This window comes from Procambarus clarkii, chromosome 43 (assembly GCF_040958095.1).
Source record: "Procambarus clarkii isolate CNS0578487 chromosome 43, FALCON_Pclarkii_2.0, whole genome shotgun sequence".
Lineage (NCBI taxonomy): Eukaryota > Metazoa > Arthropoda > Malacostraca > Decapoda > Cambaridae > Procambarus > Procambarus clarkii.
Window position 1 is genome coordinate 13,737,346 of NC_091192.1, and position 22,495 is coordinate 13,759,840.

Below are 22,495 nucleotides of genomic sequence, written 5' to 3' on the forward strand. Positions count from 1 at the left end.
GAGCAGGGTGAGGAGAGGGCCAGTCACTGTCCACACAAGTAGGGTGGGGCGGTGGGTAGTCACCCTCCTCCCCTTCACCATCCAAGGGTAATGACGCAGGAAATCTGGCGCTGGAGTCGTGGAGGCGGCCGCCGTCACCACACTTCACTGTTACAATTGTCTTTATTGCCTTGTGGGCCTCAGAAGAACCCTCGGTAATGACATTTATGGATGTCCAGCTGAATAATGGCGCCTTTAAACGTCACACTTGAATATGTTGATTACCTCCAGTTAGTTTACATAGAGGGGGGGGGGTTGGGTTCTTCACTCCCCCCCCCCTCCCTTCCCTCTTTCCCAGAGTTGGGTTTGGGTTTTCTACTATCACCCCCACCCTCCCCTCCCCGACAGTTGGGTGGGTACACTGTGGTCTACAGACAAAATGCTTCCGAAACAAATTGGCAGTCTTGACTAATTCTGGGTCAATGAGAACAGAAGTGATGTTAAAAATGGTTGATACGCTCTGGTTTTCATCAGAGATGGCCGTCACAACTGCAAGAGAGATGACAGATTGGATAAAAATAATTTTTCACACTAGAGATGCTATACAGATGATGATATTTTCAAGACGCTAGTGCTCTCTAGAGTGGAGTACTGCTGCACAATGACCGCCCCTTTCAAAGCTGGAGAAATTGCTGACCTGGAGAGCGTGCAGAGATCCTTTACTGCTAGAATCCACTCAGTAAAACATCTAAACTACTGGGACCGACTAAAGAGCCTAAATCTGTATTCTCTTGAGCGCAGGCGGGAGAGATACATAATAATTTACACATGGAAAATATTAGAGGGGCTGGTACCAAACCTGCACACAGAAATAACACCACATGAGACCAGAAGACATGGCAGGATGTGCAGAATACCCCCGTTGAAGAGCAGAGGTGCAACAGGTACTCTGAGAGAGAACTATCAACATCAGAGGCCCGAGACTGTTCAACACGCTTCCACTACACATAAGGGGCATAACTGGCCGACCCCTCACAGTGTTCAAAAGAGAACTATCAACATCAGAGGCCCGAGACTGTTCAACACGCTTCCACTACACATAAGGGACATAACTGGCCGACCCCTCACAGTGTTCAAAAGAGAACTATCAACATCAGAGGCCCGAGACTGTTCAACACGCTTCCACTACACATAAGGGGCATAACTGGCCGACCCTTCACAGTGTTCAAGAGACAACTTGATAAGCACCTCCAAAGGATACCTGATCAACCAGGCTGTGGCTGTGGTTTTTTTGTGTCATCTGATCATACATCAGAATACGAGCAGCCGCGTCCAACAACCTGGTCGAGGACCGCCGCGGGGACGCTAAGCACCTAAACCATCTCAAGGTAAGTTACCAGAATTCTTTACGCATTAACTTGTATACTTACGGAACCTCTACATCTTTCCAGTCATGACAGGTTAGTCTGGATGTATTAAACAGAGGACGAGCTTCAAAATTTGTAACTTTAGTTATTGTTATTTTTTAAAAAAATTTTTATTATTATTATTTTCTACCACAGACGTGGCCACACATTGTTATTGTTATTGACAATATCTTTGTGCTTCGCAAGTCTTAAGCTGCGTGAGGCACCAGCCTGTTAGTGCAGGCAGTTGGAAGTATTTTTTATTTTTATTTTTACATGCAAGTATGCTTATAAATACAATAAAATGAGAACAGAACAAATAGAATACAAATCACAAAAGCAAAAAGGTACAAAATTATAAATACAGTAAATACCAGCCCGAAGGGCCGATAACAAAAACATAACAATAAACACAAACACAATGCAATACAGTACATAAATACAACAGTAAAAGACATGAGGGGAACGTTAACATGATATGCAACCATGCGTATAAGTACAACAAACCGAGAACAAAACAGAACACAAAACACAAATTCACAAAAGCACACAATTACAAATACATAAAATACTGGCCAGAAGGGCCGGCAACAAAATGTAAAAACATGACGCAAAGCAATACATAAATAACAGTACAATACACAGTACCCAAACCCGCACCCAACAACCCAACCATCGATACACAATACAAAACAATCCTACCGGCCCCAGAAACCACACACGGTGAGGCACCAATACATAATGACAATAAAAATAAAGGAAATATAAAAATATGACACAACAAAAGGAAATGAATATCGCCAATACATGATAATAGGAACAAAAACAGGCATGGCCACACAAACCCGAAGGGCACACAAACACTCCACAAACAAGCGCACACCGGAACTCACAGGAATGGGAAATTACGGAACACGCATGAACCGGGAACACAAGCCCGCCCCCCCCCCCCTTACACACATATGAAACCGCACCCCACATCCACGCACACAAATGGACACAACCGCACCCCACATCCACGCACACAAATGGACACAACCGCACCCCACATCCACGCACACAAATGGACACAACCGCACCCCACATCCACGCACACAAATGGACACAACTGCACCCCACATCCACGCACACAAATGGACACAACCTCACAACACATAGCAAACAAAATAAATTACTGGAAAGGAGAACAAACCTCAACGGGAGGTGAATATTTCTCACTGAACTCATACAGAAGATATTTGTGACCTCCCATATCAAATACTCTGTCAGTAGGGGGAACGATTCCCCTGCTTTTTTTTTTTGGGGGGGGGCGCCTCATAAATGCAGGAACCACTAAATCAGGCGGAAACAACAGCTCCCGGAGCTGGTCAACAGAAGTCGCATAACGAGGAGGGGCACGGTGAACCACCACCTCCGCCACCGTGAAAGCAGAAGAAACCGAAGTAGCATATATAGACCGCCGAGACGGTCCCGCCGCCGAGGAAACAGAGATCGAGGCTGGGGTCACGGAACCCCCAGAGCGAGCAGCCTTTTTAAACACCACTACCAGATCACCACGAACCTCATAAGGGGGAACCACCCCCACAAAGAATCGGAACCATCCGACCCGGGCGACTCACCCAAAGCAATATCCACAGGCACCACACCAGAAGGGAAGTCCGAGACACTGTCACTGGCAGCCGCAGGCACGTGTACTTCCGCCACCACCGTACAATGTGACGCAACCGGAACCACTCCAAGTTCTCCCACATCAGCCTAGGCAGAAGAAGAACGTCGGGAACGCTTGGGCTCTGGCTGCACATCATCAGATCCAGAGGCCGACCAAGAGACACGGACAGAGTATATAAAGACAGCAACGAACTCTGAACACAACCCAGGGACTGAGAATTTAGAGAGTCAAAGTAGCAATGTAGAAGGGTATAGTGTCGAGGTACACAAAAATGAAGGCAATAGTGTAGAGCACACTGGTGATATGAGTAAGGAGAGAAAAAATGAGACGAATGAGAACACAAATGAGAAAGACGAAAGCAACAAGGAGAAAGATAAGGGTAATACCGAGAATGAATGCAGAAACGAGAAAGTTGGAACAAAAAACACAGAGGTAGCCAAGTCGTGCACGGGTACAAACAAGAATAATACAATCACAAATGAAAATATTTGCTGGTATTATGCAAAAGGACAGTGTAGATATGGGCCCAGAGGCACGGAATGCTCATTCATGCACCCACGGAAATGCCGAAACTGGTTAGGGAAAGGCAGATGTCGTTTTGATACAGAGTGTAGATATTTTCACCCTAAGCTATGCACACTCTCAGTCAATGAGAGGAAATGCTACGATCTTCACTGCCCCGATTTTCACGTCAGAGGTACACAGCGCTATATAAGAGAAGAAGTCCAATATAATAGCCCTGAAAATTTTTTAGAGGCAGGTACAAACAGAGGGAGAAACAGACAGGCAGAAACGTGGCAGGAGTACGGATGGAGAAGGGGAAATGCCCAAGACTGGACTACAGTTCGTCATCAAGCCCACACATACTACACCCCCCAACTACACAGAGACTACCACACTCCCCAGTATCACTTCCAAAACTGGACAAACCATTGCCACAACAACACACCTTGGGTCAGGGTAGAGAGGAGGGAGAACTACCAAAACCTTCCAGAAGTGACACACAATATGGACAATCATTCATATTTGCAAACATTCAAGGTTTAAAGCCAAAGTCAAGAAATAAAGTTAAGTTCATAAATGGCCTCCTATTAGAGTCAAACTCAATATTTGGGGCATTCACGGAAACTCATACAAAAGATTACATGGATGGTGAAATCTGGATTCCAAATTATAATCTATATAGATGTGATAGAAAAACTAGGTCAAATGGAGGAGTAGGTCTGTATATTAAAGAAGACCTGGTATGCACAGAACTACTAAACTCAACTAATGAGGTGGTAGAGGTACTTGGAATGAAGGTAGAGAAACTAAACCTAATTATTATTCTAATATATAAACCGCCAGATACAACGATTGAGGAATTCACAGAGCAGATGCACAAAATAGAGAACATACTTGACAACCTAGCAAACCCAGCTCCAGATATTATCTTTCATGGAGATTTCAATTTACCGAGTCTAAGATGGAGAACGGCAAACACAAATATCATAGCAGGGAATGACCCGGGAAATAACCAACCACAGGTCAGAGAACTTTTGAGATTCTGTGACAAATTCTCGCTCAATCAACAGATTACAGAACCAACTAGGAACGAAAACACACTAGACTTGTTATTCACAAACAATGATGAACTAATCAGGGATATCACAATCTCAGATACTTCATACTCAGACCATAAGCTCATTGAAGTGCGAACTAGCATAAATAACGGTAGTAGGTCTAAGAGACCCAACAAGCGAGAAGGAATATTCAATCAATTCAATTTCAACAATAAGAGGATTGACTGGGAAAAAATAAATGTAGACCTTGCAACCATTCAATGGGAGACGGTCTTAAGCGACAAAACTCCCACACAGGGAATAGCTCAACTGACAGCTGAAGCTTACAAGGTCTGCTTGAAGCACGTACCTGTGAGGAGGGGCAGAAAGAGGACCACTCTAGAAAGAGAACGGAGACGACTGTACAGGAGAATGAAAAAAATAACGGAAATGCTTCGGCAGACACAACTATCACAAGCAAGGAAAACAAGCCTAAGCAGGGAGATTGAGGAAATAGAACAAACGTTGAAGCGATCATATGAGTCTGAGGAAATGGAATTGGAACAGAAAGCTATACAAGAGATAAGGAAAAATCCGAAATATTTTTTCACATACGCAAAATCAAAATCCAAAACCTCGACCAGTATTGGACCGTTAATTACAAATGAAGGTACGTACACAGAGGACAACAAAGAGATTAGTGAAATTCTAAGAGGCCAGTATGAGGCTATGTTTAGCACACCAATAAACAACATGAAAGTTGATGACCCAGACAGCTTCTTTATGAATGACATTCAAGCTGCAGATAATATAACGGATATTACCACAAACTCGGAAGACTTTGAAAGAGAAATTGATAATATGCCTATGCACTCAGCTCCTGGGCCTGACTCATGGAATTCAATATTCATAAAGAAATGTAAAGTACCAGTAGCGAGAGCACTCAGCGTAATATGGAGAAAGAGCCTGGATACAGGGGAGATACCAGCAGCACTTAAATCTGCAGATATAGCTCCGTTGCACAAGGGGGGGAGTAAAGCCTTGGCAAAAAATTATAGGCCAGTTGCACTAACATCACACATAATAAAAGTGTTTGAAAGAGTGATTAGGAATCAAATTTCTAGTTTTATGGAAAACAATGAATTGCACAATCCAGGACAACATGGATTTAGAGCGGGAAGATCCTGTCTGTCACAGTTACTCAACCACTATGACAAAATCACAGAAGCCCTAGAAGAAAAGCAAAATGCAGATGTTGTATACACAGACTTTGCAAAGGCGTTCGACAAATGTGACCATGGGGTGATAGCTCACAAAATGAGGTCAATGGGAATAACTGGAAAAGTAGGACGCTGGATACTCAATTTCCTGTCGAACAGAACACAAAGAGTAACAGTCAATCAGATAAAATCGAGTCCAAGCGATGTTAAAAGCTCTGTACCTCAAGGTACAGTCCTTGCACCGCAACTGTTCCTTATTCTCATATCTGATATAGACAAAAATACACGCCACAGCTTCGTGTCGTCCTTTGCAGATGACACAAAAATCAGCATGAAAATTACCTCTGCTGAAGACATTGAAAAACTACAAGCAGATGTCAACAAAGTTTTTGATTGGGCAGCAGAAAATAACATGATGTTTAACAGTGATAAATTTCAGGTACTCAGGTACGGCAAAAATGAGGATCTGAAGCTTAATACAGGGTACAAAACACAATCGAATCTTCCCATAGTAGAAAAACAGCATGTCAAGGATTTGGGAATAATGATGTCCGACGACGATCTAACGTTTAGGGAGCATAACCAAGCAAATATCGCGTCAGCCAGAAAAATGATCGGATGGATTACGAGAACTTTCAAATCCAGGGATCCCATCACAATGGTTGTACTCTTCAAGTCACTTGTGTTGTCCCGTCTCGAGTACTGCTCAGTACTCACTTCCCCCTTCAGAGCAGGAGAGATTGCTGAAATAGAGGGAATACAGAGAACATATACGGCACGCATAGACGCGATAAAACACCTAAATTATTGGGATCGTCTCAAAGCTCTCCAAATGTACTCTCTAGAAAGGAGACGAGAGAGATACCAAATAATATACACATGGAAAATACTGGAGGGTCAGGTCCCAAATCTACACAGTAAAATAACAACGTACTGGAGTGAACGATATGGAAGAAAATGCAAGATTGAACCTGTGAAGAGCAGAGGTGCCATAGGCACAATCAGAGAGCACTGTATAAACATCAGGGGTCCGCGGTTGTTCAACGTCCTCCCAGCGAGCATAAGAAATATTGCCGGAACAACCGTGGACATCTTCAAGAGAAAACTGGACGATTTTCTAAGAGAAGTTCCGGATCAGCCGGGCTGTGGTGGGTACGTGGCCCTGCGGGCCGCTCCAAGCAACAGCCTGGTGGACCAAACTCTCACAAGTCGAGCCTGGCCTCGGGCCGGGCTTGGGGAGTAGAAGAACTCCCAGAACCCCATCAACCAGGTATCAACCAGGACATCACAAGCCGGGCGAACCGATGCTCTCCGCAGGACGGCAGCATCCTCAACCACATAGGGTACCAGGAGGAGGCCCTGTATCCACCCCAACCGAGACACATGTCAAGGGCACAGGGACATGCTCAACAGTTCGAGAAGATGAAAACAACGTACAGAGATCCACCGGAAGACCCACGGGATCATCAGGGACACCGACAGGAGCAGGCTAAACATTCAAAGACATCATAACCCCAGCAAGAGGGGCCACCACAGCAGGAGACGCATCGGGCACCACGGGGCCCCCAGCAGCCAACGGGACGGCCACATCCCCACCCACCGAATCCTCCTCCAGAGGGAGCGGTGGAAAACCCTCCTCACGTAAGAGATTCACGGGGGTGACGGCAGCCTCAGAACCCCCGGCAGCCTGATGCCCCAGCAGGCCACACTAAAAACATGTCCGCAGTTGTCGGGAAGAATACACCCGAACATAATATCAGAGGAGCCGGACGGAGGACGGAATGTCCGCCCTCAGGCGCATCCCCAGGGTCCAAATGTTCGTTCACAAACCCTGGAACTTCCGCGAGGAAAGCTTGTGCAGCCTCACACTGACGACAGCTCCAAACCTGCCGAAGCAATGCCGCAGGAGGTCCTCGGGGAAACTCCAAGGGCGCCCCATGAACACTTATGTATGTCAATGTAGCACAGTGCCGGCACCACTCAGCAGGGGCAAGGATCGCCCCTCGAAACGCTGGAGAAACACAAGGTACTCCACGTCCCCCACAAATTTGACAATCACTCGATGAGCGGTAACCAGTTCAATACCGTAAATCACATTCACGGGTCATGGAGCATGTCACACATTACAAGTTCAACCTCAGGATACCGGGCACGGCTAGAAAATTCCAGGCCTACAGAGTGCACACGCACAACAGGGGGAAAGAGTTCCTCCCATCACGGAGCGTCACCGACAAACACCCAAGCACCACTTGACGGCAAATGCAGGGAGGGCAGGAACACCCACACCCCCTGGTGACCAAAGCGCCCAGCTACCACCAACTGCCTGAGAGGTCAGGCGACACGTCCTCACTCCATGGTGGCTAGCAATCCAATCAGCAGTTGGAAGTAAAACGCAGGCACGACAGTATGGTCGTATAGGTACTTTGTGAGAAACCTGTATATATTCTGATAGGTAATCATCTATCACTGTTGATTATCTATCAGAAATTGTACATAAACTCTGACTAGCCTTCAGATGCAGCAACCCTAAAGAACTTGTGAAATACAACAGGCTATAACCTCGTTAACACCATCGTGAGAGCCATGAACACTCATAGTCACCTGACTAGTACAGAGCGGGTCAGCCAGAGGCTCGAGGCTTGCACAGGATGCTGTATCTTGTAACTTTTAAACTGTGACCGCTTTTGTGGAGGGAACTGTGTTATCTTGAGTATGGGGGAATAAATAAACAACGTATTGGAGTGAACAATATGGAAGAAAATGTAGAATAGAACAAGTGAAGAGCAGAGTTGCGATAGGCACAATCAGAGAACGCTATATAAACATCAGAGGTTCGCGGTTGTTCAACGTCCTCCCAGCGAGCATCAGAAATATTGCTGGAACAACCGTGGACATCTTCAAGAGAAAACTACTGTTTTCTAAAAGACGTTCCGGACCAACCGTGGGCCTGCGGGCCGCTCCAAGCAACAGCCTGGTGGACCAAACTCTCACAAGTCAAGCCTGGCCTCGGGCCGGGGTTGGATAGTAGAATAACTCCCAGAACCCCATCAACCAGGTATCAATCAGGGAACTGTGTTATCTTGAGTCAACCCGTTCTCGCACTTGCTTATAGACAATATTGGCTTATTTAATAAGTGCATATGTGACATACTAATTGATTGTGAATATTTTAGTTTACCTTGAAAAGCTTCATAGAAAACACTGACCTCACCTAACCTTCTTAGTATGTTAAGATAAGCATCTTATTGCTCCTTAATTACAATTATTACTTAACCTATACCGTTGATAGGTTAAGTAATAATTGTAAATAAGAAGCAATAAGATGCTTATCTTAACATATTAAGAAGGTCAGGTGAGGTCGGTGTTTTCTATGAAACTTTTCAAGGTAAACTAAAATATTCACAATCAATTAGTATGTCACATATGCACTTATTAAATAAACCAATATTGACTGTAAGCAAGTGCGAGAACGGGTTGCTTGAGTATGGGGGAACCGTGTTATCTTGAGTATGGGGGAACTGTGTTATCTTGAGTATGGGGGAACTTGCAAGGGCTGGATAAACTCATCACCACCACCACCGCCTCATGATGATGAGGTTATCTCCTCATATGGGTGCTTTGACAGTTTGATTCACAGATCACCAGGAGGGAGCGGCCCGAGGATGGTGCAGGAGCGGCCCCGGGGGCTGTGGCCCCGAGGATGGTTCAGGAGCGGCCCCGGGGGCTGCGGTCACGAGGATGGTTCAGGAGCGGCCCCGGGGGCTGCGGTCACGAGGATGGTTCAGGAGCGGCCCCGGGGGCTGTGGCCCCGAGGATGGTTCAGGAGCGGCCCCGGGGGCTGTGGTCACGAGGATGGCTCAGGAGCGGCCCCGGGGGCTGTGGCCACGAGGAGGATGGTGGCCATCGGAGCGTCACATGGGGTCCTGGTTTACTGCTGGCCAAACACGCCCAGAGAGCGACATATTCAAGGCTGTGGACGGGGCGCCGATACACGCCTGATTAACCGGCCATCTGGCCACGGTTATTGGCCTCGCCCGAGACATGTATGGGGTGTGTGCGCGTCTTGTGTTGCTCACCTCGTGTTGCTCACCTCGTGTTGCTCACCTCGTGTTGCTCAACTCGACTATATTGCACCTTGCAAGGCAGGCATGGCTGTGCTGTGCTTCTACCACCAAATATTTTATTTAGAAACATACAGCTGTGAGTGTGTGCACACGCTTGTGTGCCTATCAAAGTTTGCTTGCACAAGTATGTCGACGAAGTGAGAGAGAGATATAGATTTACGACCCCGCCTCATAGACGAGTAATTAAACCAGTTGTCTCTGTACCATCAACCTTGTATTGAAATTGAATTGCAATTGAAATAAGTTTATTGAGGTATAAATATACACAAAAAGATAAGGTAGCTCAGTCTATTCCCCCCCCCCCCCGTTCAACCTTTTAAGGGTTTTGTGATGCTTATTCTTGATGTTATGGGTCGAGGTGGTTATCTTGAGGTTATCTTGAGATGATTTCGGGGCTTTTTAGTGTCCCCGCGGCCCGGTCCTCGACCAGGCCTCCACCCTCAGGAAGCAGCCCGTGACAGCTGATTAACACCCAGGTACCTATTTTAACACCCAGATAACAGGGGCATAGGGTGAAAGAAACTCTGCCCAATGTTTCTCGCCGGCGCCTGGGATCGAACCCAGGATCACAAGTCCAGCGTGCTGTCCGCTCGGCCGACCGGCTCCCATGGTATCCACGACCTCGACCTGCTTCCAGTGGTTGATTGGTCAACCACTGGATTCTTTATTTTTTTATCAGTATTTTATATGTTGTGATCATATCTCCTCTGGTCCTTCTTCCGTCTATTGTAGTTAGGGTGAGTTCTCAAAATTTCTCTACATAACTGCACAAAGTTCTCTTAGTATAGTTCGTTGGGGCCAAGATCTTCTTGTTATGGCATAACTAGTATTTTTCATACTGATACCTGAATTGTACCTGTAAGGGGTTCTGGGAGTTCTTCTACTTCCCACGCCCGGCCCGGGGCCAGGCTTGTGAGAGCTTGGTCCAACAGGCTGTTGCTTGGAGTGGCCCGCAGGCCCACATAGCCACCTCAGCCCGGTGGTGGCTATGCAACCCACAACAGACGCCTAAATCCCAGATACCTGTTACGTCTCCAGCCTTCTCTGTCCCTCTCTGGGATCGAACCTGGGGTCTTCGGGATGTCAGGTGAGGAAATACACAGACTAGCCGTGCCCTAGGGTCCATAATGGGGAGCCTTTATAGAGAAGTCTCCCCGTCTGTGTAAACAGGCTGGGAAATCTGTGCCGTAATGTTCAGTGTCGGCGACACTCAATAATTCATAGTTTCTATAATTCATATTTGGTAAATCTCACCTGTTTTGGGAAGAGATGTAACCCAAGCATACACCAATGTTACTTATTACAAGTATGAGTGTTATGACTTCTTGTTATCTTGAGGTTATCTTGAGGTTATCTTGAGATGATTTCGGGGCTTTAGTGTCCCCGCGGCCCGGTCCTCGACCAGGCCTCCACCCCTAGGAAGCAGCCCGTGACAGCTGACTAACTCCCAGGTACCTATTTACTGCTAGGTAACAGGGGCATTCAGGGTGAAAGAAACTTTGCCCATTTGTTTCCGCCTCGTGCGGGAATCGAACCCGCGCCACAGAATTACGAGTCCTGCGCGCTATCCACCAGGCTACATGGCCCCTCCAATGACTGGTATTATGATGTGTGATTGTCCGTGGGTTTGGCAGTTCTCACAAGTCTCCCAATGTTGTCCTTTTCTTTGCTATATTTAGAGCCGTTTGGACAATTAGATCACTCGGTATTATGTATTCTGGTGGTCCACATTGCCCCTCCATGACCAGGGTTGACTGTCTTGTGTCCAACACCCGCTCTCAATATATTTTGTTGCGATAGAGCTTGAAACAAAATTGCCAGTGAAGAGTGAACACAGAGGTGCTCCACGAGGAGCCAGACGAGACACCGGTGCAGTGATTACACCCGACAAAAAGATGCTGTTGACCTTCATTCCAGCCACAGTAGTGGTGATCATTGGTCAACACAGTGCTTCCTTTGATGGAGCCTTTGTGTATTGTGTTGACACTATCAGCAGCAGCAGCAGTGTCGGAAGTGGCAAGGGGGGGGGGGAGGTGTCAGCAGCATGATGGGGTGTCGCTACTTACCGTGTTCAAGAAGCACAGAACAAAGACTCGTGGGTGATGCAAATGGGAGCATTGTAGTCAGAAAGACCTGGGTAAATACTGGTTTGGAAACAAGGTTTTTGATCCATGAAAGACATTACCGGGTGATATAATAAACGTGGGATGGAAGAATGTTTTATGCGTAGGTTAGACATGTATATTAATGCAAGAAAAATCACAAAAAGAATACGTGATTCGGTTAGGCATAAACATCGATATAGGAGAATATGAAACTAAAATCCCGAACGATTTTGTGTTTCAACACGTCACCAACATTAGCAATTTTAGTTTCATTTTTCCTAAGTGGATACTTTATATATATATATATATATATATATATATATATATATATATATATATATATATATATATATATATATATATATATATATATATATATATATATATATATGTCGTACCTAATAGCCAGAACGCACTTCTCAGCCTACTATTCAAGGCCCGATTTGCCTAATAAGCCAAGTTTTCATGAATTAATGTTTTTTTCGTCTACCTAACCTACCTAACCTAACCTAACCTAGCTTTTTTGGCTACCTAACCTAACCTTACCTATAAATATAAGTTAGGTTAGGTTAGGTAGGGTTGGTTAGGTTCGGTCATATATCTACGTTAATTTTAACTCCAATAAAAAAAAATTGACCTCATACATAGAGAAAAGGGTTGCTTTATCATTTCATAAGAAAAAAATTATAGTAAATATATTAATTCAGGAAAACTTGGCTTATTAGGCAAATCGGGCCTTGAATAGTAGGCTGAGAAGTGAGTTCTGGCTACTAGGTACGACATATATATATATATATATATATATATATATATATATATATATATATATATATATATATACATATATATATATATTAGTATATTTTGGTAGCATTCTTTCCTGTCGACATATATTATTAAATATGACCGAAAAAGTAAGATTAATAATTCTAACACGAATTTTCTCCATATTTCTTATGTTTCTTTTCACTGTTGATGGTAATTGAAAAATCAATTCTCCAAAATTCATTTTTATTTCTAGTCTGACGCGACACTTGAACGCGTTTCGTAATAACTTATTACATTTTCAAAGACATACACAACTATAACCTGCCAACACTAAACAGAGTTTAAACAGCTTTGATTTTATACCTGCATTTGGGTGAGGTGATATGTTATGTTACAATAGTTTTGGATGAGGTGAAAACATACTTTCAACACAAGACAGAACAAGAAACAATGGGTATACTATTTTGTAAGTTAAAGGGAAGAATGGAAGTAACTGCAAAGGGCCTATTGGCCCATATTTCTTGATGCTTCTGCATTGGTGCGGAGTCTTGAAGTGGGTATTATTCTACCCACTTCAAGACTCCGCACCAATGTAGAAGCATCAAGAAATATGGGCCAATAGGCCCTTTGCAGTTACTTCCATTCTTCCCTTTAACTTACAAAATAGTATACCCATTGTTTCGTGTTCTGTCTTGTGCTGAAAGTTTGTTTTCACCTCATCCAAAACTATTGTAACATATCACCTCCCCAAATGCAGGTATAAGATCAAAGCTGTTTAAACTCTGTTTAGTGTTTGCACGTTATAGTTGTGTGTGTGTAAACTAAAGTCTTTGAAAATGTAATAAGTTATTACGAAACGCGTTCAAGTGTCGCGTCAGACTAGAAATAAAATGGAATTTTGGAGAATTGATTTTTCAATTACCATCAGCAGTGAAAAGAAACATAAGAAATATGGAGAAAATTCGTGTTAGAATTATTAATCTTACTTTTTCGGTCATATTTAATATATATATATATATATATATATATATATATATATATATATATATATATATATATATATATATATATATATATATATGTCGTACCTAGTAGCCAGAACGCACTTCTCAGACTACTATGCAAGGCCCGATTTGCCTAATAAGCCAAGTTTTCGTGAATTAATATATTTTCTCAATTTTTTTTCTTATGAAATGATAAAGCTACCCATTTCATTATGTATGAGGTCAATTGTTTTTTATTGGAGTTAAAATTAACGTAGATATATGACCAAACCTAACCAACCCTACCTAACCTAACCTATCTTTATAGGTTAGGTAGCAGAAAAAGTTAGGTTAGGTTTGGTTAGGTAAGTTAGGTAGTCGAAAAACTATTAATTCATGAAAACTTGGCTTATTAGGCAAATCTGGCCTTGCATAGTAGGCATAGAAGTGAGTTCTGGCTACTAGGTACGACATATATGTATATATATATATATATATATATATATATATATGTCGTACCTAGTAGCCAGAACTCACTTCTCAGCCTACTATTCATGGCCCGATTTGCCTAATAAGCCAAGTTTTCCTGAATTAATATATTTACTATAATTTTTTTCTTATGAAATGATAAAGCAACCCTTTTCTCTATGTATGAGGTCAATTTTTTTTTATTGGAGTTAAAATTAACGTAGATATATGACCGAACCTAACCAACCCTACCTAACCTAACCTAACCTATATTTATAGGTAAGGTTAGGTTAGGTAGCCAAAAAAAGCTAGGTTAGGTTAGGTAGGTTAGGTAGACGAAAAAACATTAATTCATGAAAACTTGGCTTATTAGGCAAATCGGGCCTTGAATAGTAGGCTGAGAAGTGCGTTCTGGCTATTAGGTACGACATTATATATATATATATATATATATATATATATATATATATATATATATATATATAATGTATAGTACTCTTTATTTTCTTCTCCGAGGCTATGGGTCCCTACACTTGCACCAGAGGTAGTAGTACTCCTTTATATATATATATATATATATATATATATATATATATATATATATATATATATATATATATATATATATATATATATGTCGTACCTAATAGCCAGAACGCACTTGTCCGCCTACTATGCAAGGCCGGATTTGTCTAATAAGCCAAGTTTTCATGAATTAATTGTTTTTCGATTACCTAACCTAACCTAACCTAACTTTTTCGGCTACCTAACCTAACCTAACCTATAAAGATAGGTTAGGTTAGGTAGGGTTGGTTAGGTTCGGTCATATATCTACGTTAATTTTAACTCCAATAAAAAAAATTGACCTCATACTTAATGAAATGGGTAGCTTTATCATTTCATGAGAAAAAAATTAGAGAGAATATATTAATTCAGTAAAACTTGGCTTATTAGGCAAATCGGGCCATGCATAGTAGGCTGAGAAGTGCATTCTGGCTACTAGGTACGACATATATATATATATATATATATATATATATATATATATATATATATGTATGTTAATGAGTTTGGGTGGATATTAATAACTGTCTCATATGGATCAATAGGCCTCCGAGCAAGATGATGTACAGTGACCACAACACAGCAGTTGCAACATCAGGATCTGCGGGTTGGTACGAGAATTCAACCAACTACGAACCACTTAGTTTGATGTAAGGGAGCAGTAGAACAACAGAAGTGCACTTACATCGCATCAGGCTTGGATACCCATGTGCATGGGAAATAGGCTTACAGGTTCCGGAAGATGAGAGGAAATGTCAGCACGGTGAAGAAATGCCCGACAGACCACTGGAACATTATCTAACACAGTGCACAGTTATAGCTACAACAGACCACTGGAACATTATCTAACACAGTGCACAGTTATAGCCACAACAGACCACTGGAACATTATCTAACACAGTGCACAGTTATAGCCACAACAGACCACTGGAACATTATCTAACACAGTGCACAGTTACAAACCCATTAAGATTTCAACTTAGATTCAACAGAGCAGAAGTTGTTAAACACATTGGACCAAAATCTTACTGAAGCGATCATACGAGTCATAAATACTCATACTCCGCCCAAGTAAAACAGAAACAAGCAACACTTAGTGGGCCAGCCAGAGGCTTAGCGCCCACGCAGGAATATCCCTGCAAAAAAAAAAAAAAATAGGCCTCCTGCAGATTCTTTTACTCCAGTGTTGTGATGCTCAAAGGAGAGGGGGAGAGGTCTCTGAGCCTTGGCTCCCAGCACGACCCTGTGGTCACCTTTATCCCCAAGCCCAGCCCTCTCTCACACCTAGCTAGCTCCTAGGCCTCTTCTTCCCCCCTCCCCTGACACTCCTCTGGTCTCCCCCCTCCCCTGACACTCCTCTGGTCTCCCCCCTCCCCTGACACTCCTCTGGTCTCCCCCCTCCCCTGGGAGGCTCCTTCCTTCCCTCGGAAGCACCTTCCCTTCCCGTCTCTCCCTGGGGAGCACCTTCCCTTCCCTCCCCACCCCCTCCCTCCCCACCCCCTCCCTGGGAGGCACCTTCCTTTCCCTTCCTTCCTCCCAACCTCCTAGGTCCTGTAACGGAGGCTAACCTTTAACTTCACTACTTGTTTAAAGTTGGTCGTTATTGAAGAAATAAAGAAAATATATAGAGAAACCAGAGTTCTGATGAGTTACCTTCAGTACAATCCCTCGAGATCCAAACATTTGACCATTTAGATATCACGAACTCAGACACTGTATCCTCTAGGTTCAACTCTGAATATTCGCCTCCACCACCACCTGCTATGTCTGAGTAAATCTCTCAATTGATGGAAAGCAGGATACCATCAATTAAGCGTACCGTGAAATTCTATCCCTAATTATATGAAAAGGAGGGATAAACTTTACATTAATGTGGAATTTAAATAAAAAGGGATCATCTTTTTAATTAAGTGAATGCTTGTTGACTTGCACGAGGAAACTAGGTTTAGACATGAGGCTTGCGTTCAACAATAAAATAAACATGGGGAAAATTCCACAAAACAAAATAAAATCTATAACTATTTACTGAACCAAAATTAGGCATCAAAATAATATTTAATAAATACCCTGAATAAAAACCCTACCTATCGGCAATGTAAATCCTATAACAATAAATGTGGAATCCTACACTATAGCAACTCGAATACAGATACCTTTATACCACAGCCTGGCCGATGTTCCGCCGGCTTTAGGGAGAGGTCTTGTTCCCACGTGATGTTCAGTCTACACTGAATTGACCTCGTTCCACCAAGGCCTGTCTGACCTCCCCGTGGCTGACCCGAGGCTCGTTGCCAGATAATAATAATAATAATAATAATAATAATAATTTTTATTTAGGTAAAGGTACATACATAAAGAGATTTTACAAAGTTTGTTGGTTTTATAGATAGAGCTAGTACATACAATGCCTAAAGCCACTATTACGCAAAGCGTTTCGGGCAAAGATTCATTAATCTTTGAAACTGATTATTAACTAAAATCTAGTATCTGTCACTAAAGGTGACTTATACTTCCAAAACAAATGGGAATTATCTAAATACTCGAGCCAGGTTAATTACAATATTCAGTAGCACTTGTATTACACTAATTTGACATGATTTAACACATAGGTTGGTAGGTATCTATTTTCCAGTGACGACACATGTCTTACATATTTCAAATCTTACTGACGCCAACCGTCTCCTTGATATCATCCAAGACTTATTCCTTGTTCTCAATTGACATAAGATTTTAACATAAGTACTTAACCATGACTAATAATTCCTCTTAAGTCTGAAATACATTCACAATACTCGTAGTTTGATGTTTTGTCACGGGCGGAGAGTGGCGCCACCGTTTTCTGGTTGATACCTGGTTGATACCTGGTTGATGGGGCTCTGGGAGTTCTTCTACTCCCCAAGCCCGGCCCGAGGCCAGGCTTGACTTGTGAGAGTTTGGTCCACCAGGCTGTTGCTTGGAGCGGCCCGCAGACCCACATACCCACCACAGCCCGGTTGGTCCGGCACTCCTTGGAGGAATAAATCTAGTTTCCTCTTGAAAATGTCCACGGTTGTTCCGGCAATATTTCTTATGCTTGCTGGGAGGACGTTGAACAACCGCGGACCTCTGATGTTTATACAGTGTTCTCTGATTGTGCCTATGGCACCTCTGCTCTTCACTGGTTCTATTCTACATTTTCTTCCATATCGTTTACTCCAGTACGTTGTTATTTTACTGTGTAGATTTGGTACTTGGCCCTCCAGTATCTTCCAGGTGTATATTATTTGATATCTCTCTCGTCTTCTTTCTAGTGAGTACATTTGGAGGGCTTTGAGACGATCCCAATAATTTAGGTGCTTTATTGCGTCTATGCGTTCTACGCTATTCTATCTACGCTACGTTCTACGCTACGCTATCTATTCTACGCTAATCCGAAAGGAATGCCTTAGGCTATCAGTCAGGTCAGGTCACTACCACTCCCTACCAACTTTCAATGTTAAATCTATGAACTTTCTATATTACAGTTCTACTGTTACAGTCCAACCACTTGGGCTGGACAGTTGGATGACAGTCTCGCTTCATGCAGGTCGGCGTTCAATCCCACGACCGTCCAGGTGGTTAGGCACCATTCCTTCCCCCCGTCCCATCCCAAATCTCTATCCTAACCCCTTCCCAAGGATCAGGATATAGTTGTATGTCCCAATAGTCCTAATGGCTTCGCGCTTTCCCCTGATAATTCCTTTCCATTCCAACTAAGTGGTTATGCGTTACCGGTTGTTAGTTCCAGGAAGCAATACCCCCGCGGCCCAGTCTCTGGTTAGGCCTCTTGATTGGTGGTTTGGTCAGCCAGGCTGTTAGACGCAGCTACTCACATGATTGGGTGTGAATCACAGCCTGGTTGATCATGTGACCCTTGGAGGCGTTTATCAAGTTCTCGTTTTCAACACCCTGCGAGGTCGGCTGGTTATGATGACACGTAGGCGGTATGGGACTATCATAGGCAGGTAGAAGTCGGCTCCTATTCCCCCCCTTTGAGGAGGATTGGCTCCTATTGCCTCCCTTTCAAGAGGATTGGCTTCTATTGCCCCCTGTGAGAAGGATGGGCTCCTATTGCGTCCCTATGAGAAGGATGGGCACCTATTGCCTCCCTATGAGAAGGATGGGCTCCTATTGCGTCCGTATGAGAAAGATGGGCTCCTATTGCGTCCCTATGAGAAGGATGGGCACCTATTGCGACCCTATGAGAAGGATGGGCACTTATTGTGCCCCTATGAGAAGGATGGGCACCTATTGTGTCCCTATGAGAAGGATGGGCACCTATTGTGCCCCTATGAGAAGGATGGGCACCTGTTGTGCCCCTATGAGAAGGATGGGCACCTGTTGTGCCCCTATGAGAAGGATGGGCACCTGTTGTGCCCCTATGAGAAGGATGGGCACCTATTGCGTCCCTATGAGAAGGATGGGCACTTATTGCAACTCACAGTAGCTAGTGTGAAATATAGTATTTCAAAAAATGTTCAACAAGTCATCCAACTCGTCCTCTCGATTAATACCGAGAGGTATTAACTAATACATTAACTAATGCAATCTAGTTTTCAAGAGGAAACTAGATTGTTTCCTTCAAGGAGTGCCGGACCAACCGGGCTGTGGTGGGTATGTGGGCCTGCGGGCCGCTCCAAGCAACAACCTGGTGGACCAAACTCTCACAAGTCAAGTCTGGCCTCGGGCCGGGCTTGGGGAGTAGAACTCCCAGAACCCCATCAACCAGGTATCAATACGTTTTGACGCCAAAATCTCCACGAGACAAAATATGATTAAATAATAACGATTAAAACAAAATATGATTAAATATTAATATCCCAAACATTAACGTTTTCTGTGTATGGGTCACTCGTGTAGATTATGTTTGGTAAGAGATAATAACATGTGCGTGTTCAACTTTGACTCCTCTAACGTCACACACCTCATGGGTGACAGGCTTGATTATGTCATTGGTCACGGTCTCATTGATAATGCTGTCGGAGGATCAATTGTTCATGAATTAGTTAGTGATCACTTTGTCATATTCAGTTCATACACTATCAATAATGTCAAACCCCTAAGCTTTGGAAAAAAAATAATATACCTGAAAATTTACACATGCTCTTCAAATTCCGCATTTCTGAATGGTATAACACTTACTGCTTTACTACCGTCAATGCATTATATGAGGATCTGGTCACTGAAGTAACCGCTTTTTATGACAATGTTGTAAAATCCACAAGACCCAAACTAGTGAGGAAGGGACAGAGGTGGTTCACTGACTCACGCCTTAAGCCCCTGCATGACAGAGTTCTATTCCTAGCTGAGCAGTATAAAACACATAAAACAGCTGACACCCTCAACATATTTCTTAAAGCCAGCCGAGAGTTTAGAGAGCTAAAGGAACAGGTGTATAACCAGCACTGGGAACAGTTTCTGCAAGGCATCAGTCATGCAACATCCTCATCACAAATGTGGAATAAAATTAAAAAGATTTCTCGTCCTAGCAGTCGTCAACTTGATCACCATTCACCTGTAGACTATGCCGACATGCTGCTTCAACAATATGCAAGCACTGCTAGTATAAGCAGCCTGCCCCTAGATGTGCAAAACTATCTGGCTAGTACCAAAATAAATCGTAACTTCAATATTGAAATTGCCTGTAGTGAAATAGGGCCTGATGATAACTATGGCATAACCCCCTTTGAAATTAAAAATGCGCTCAAGAAAGGTAAGGCTACCTCTCCTGGAGAGGATGGCATCACATACAACACCATGAGAGTACTTGCTGAGCTGCCAAATAGCCCTTTGCTAGAAATGTTTAATCAAAGTCTAAGGCGGGGTATCTTACCTGGCCGCTGGACACAGGGACTCATAATACCCATACCCAAGCCTAATTCACAAAAATTCAGATTCATTACTCTGACGTCGTGCATGTGTAAAGTTCTTGAGAGAATTATTCTCGACAGACTAATGTTTCAAATCAAGCCCCACCTTGCCCCTAACCTGTATGGTTTCCTTCCTGGAAGAAGCACACAAACCTGCTTTGCTGAGTATTTTATCAGAGGGGGACCAAACTCTCAGGCGGCATTTATTGATCTCCAAACTGCTTTTGATACAGCAAACAGAGAAATAATCCTAGAACAGCTAGCCACTTTTGGAGTTAAGGGAAGTCTGTTGGCATTGCTCAGGGGGTACCTGAGTAACAGTACCGCCTCAGTCCTTTTCAAGGGGGTCAAAAGTAAACTTTGTTCACCCTTTGAGTTGGGTACACCCCAGGATGGAGTGCTAAGTCCCACACTGTTCAATGTTCTGATGCACAAATTAACAATTGATATTCCCACACTACCTGACGAAGCCGTCATCTGTTATGCCGATGACATATGCATTGTTGCAAATACCCAAACTAGACTGCAAGCTCTACTTGATTCACTCGCTACTAAAAGCATTGAATGTGGTCTTGTTATCTCTATAACTAAATCCAGAGTTCTCCATCCCCAAGAGAAAACTCATGTCCCTATAACTTTCAAGGTCAACAGCCAGAACATTGAAACGTGTGGGCAGCACAAATACCTTGGAGTTGGTATTAACAGTGACATTGTAAATGATCTACACCGTAGGTTAAAAGAAAGACTAAAACCATTGAGAACACTTACTGGTAAGAATATTGGTATCAATATTAAATATGCTAGACTATTCTATATGATGTTTGTTAGATCTCTCGTTGATTATAATGCTCTGCACTTAATTAATTTCCCCTCCTCTGTGTTGGACAAACTTGAAGTAGTACAGAATGAGGCCATGAGGATAATTCTTGGTGCCCCAAGATGCACAAGAATCATCAACATGAGGGAAGAACTGAAGCTTCCAACCATACTAGAGAGAATAATGCAAGTCAACACTACCTTTTGCCTTAAAGTCATGAGAGACCCTACATCTCCTGCATTGCTCAGACAAATTATTTAGTGCTGTTAACACCCTATTGACTGGTGCAGACACTAGTCAATAGGGTGTTAACACTTTTATGATAAAAGGCTGAGCAACAATGCTTACAATCTCATTAAACTTAACATTCCTTTTAAGTGCAATCTACCTGTCTCTGATATTCCTCTTTATCTGTACCCACCATTCAAGTATCATACAAACCTCTCACCAAGAAAGATAATGAGAATCTTCCTCTTCTCAAAGCTGTCACACTCGAAACAATTGCCTCCTCCATCGAAAATTTAAGATCTCACGAGCACTGTGTCTACACCGACGGCTCAGTCCAATCCTCTACTGGACGGACTGCAGCGGCATGTAGGTTTTATATAAGTAATATTTGCACAAAGACTGTCAGTGTCAGGTTAAACAACTGGTTGACCTCCACACAAGCAGAACTAGCAGCTTACAACTAGCTACCAGTACATTAAAAAATATTGGAGGAGGAATAATATTTTGCGATTCAAAGTCTGCTCTTCAAGCAATCGAAAACTTCTCCTGGAAGATCGACAGCAAGAACCTCATACTACCAATTATAAATGACCTAATTGATGCACAGAGTAAAGGGTCTCGAATCTCCTTTGTATGAATACCTTCACGCATAAATATAACCTATCATAATGAGACAGACATTGCAGCCAAATTAGCGTGTAGCAAAGATGAAGTTCAATTAGATCTAGGTATCCC

At 43.2% G+C, this 22,495-nt stretch overlaps 1 protein-coding gene across 1 annotated transcript in view; it reads left to right on the forward strand.

Annotated features, from left to right (window-relative positions):
- The window catches only part of LOC123756016 (fap1 adhesin-like), a 99,197-nt gene that overhangs the window by 46,935 nt on the left and 29,767 nt on the right, over nucleotides 1-22,495 (forward strand). The gene's annotated exons all lie outside the window — the stretch shown is intronic.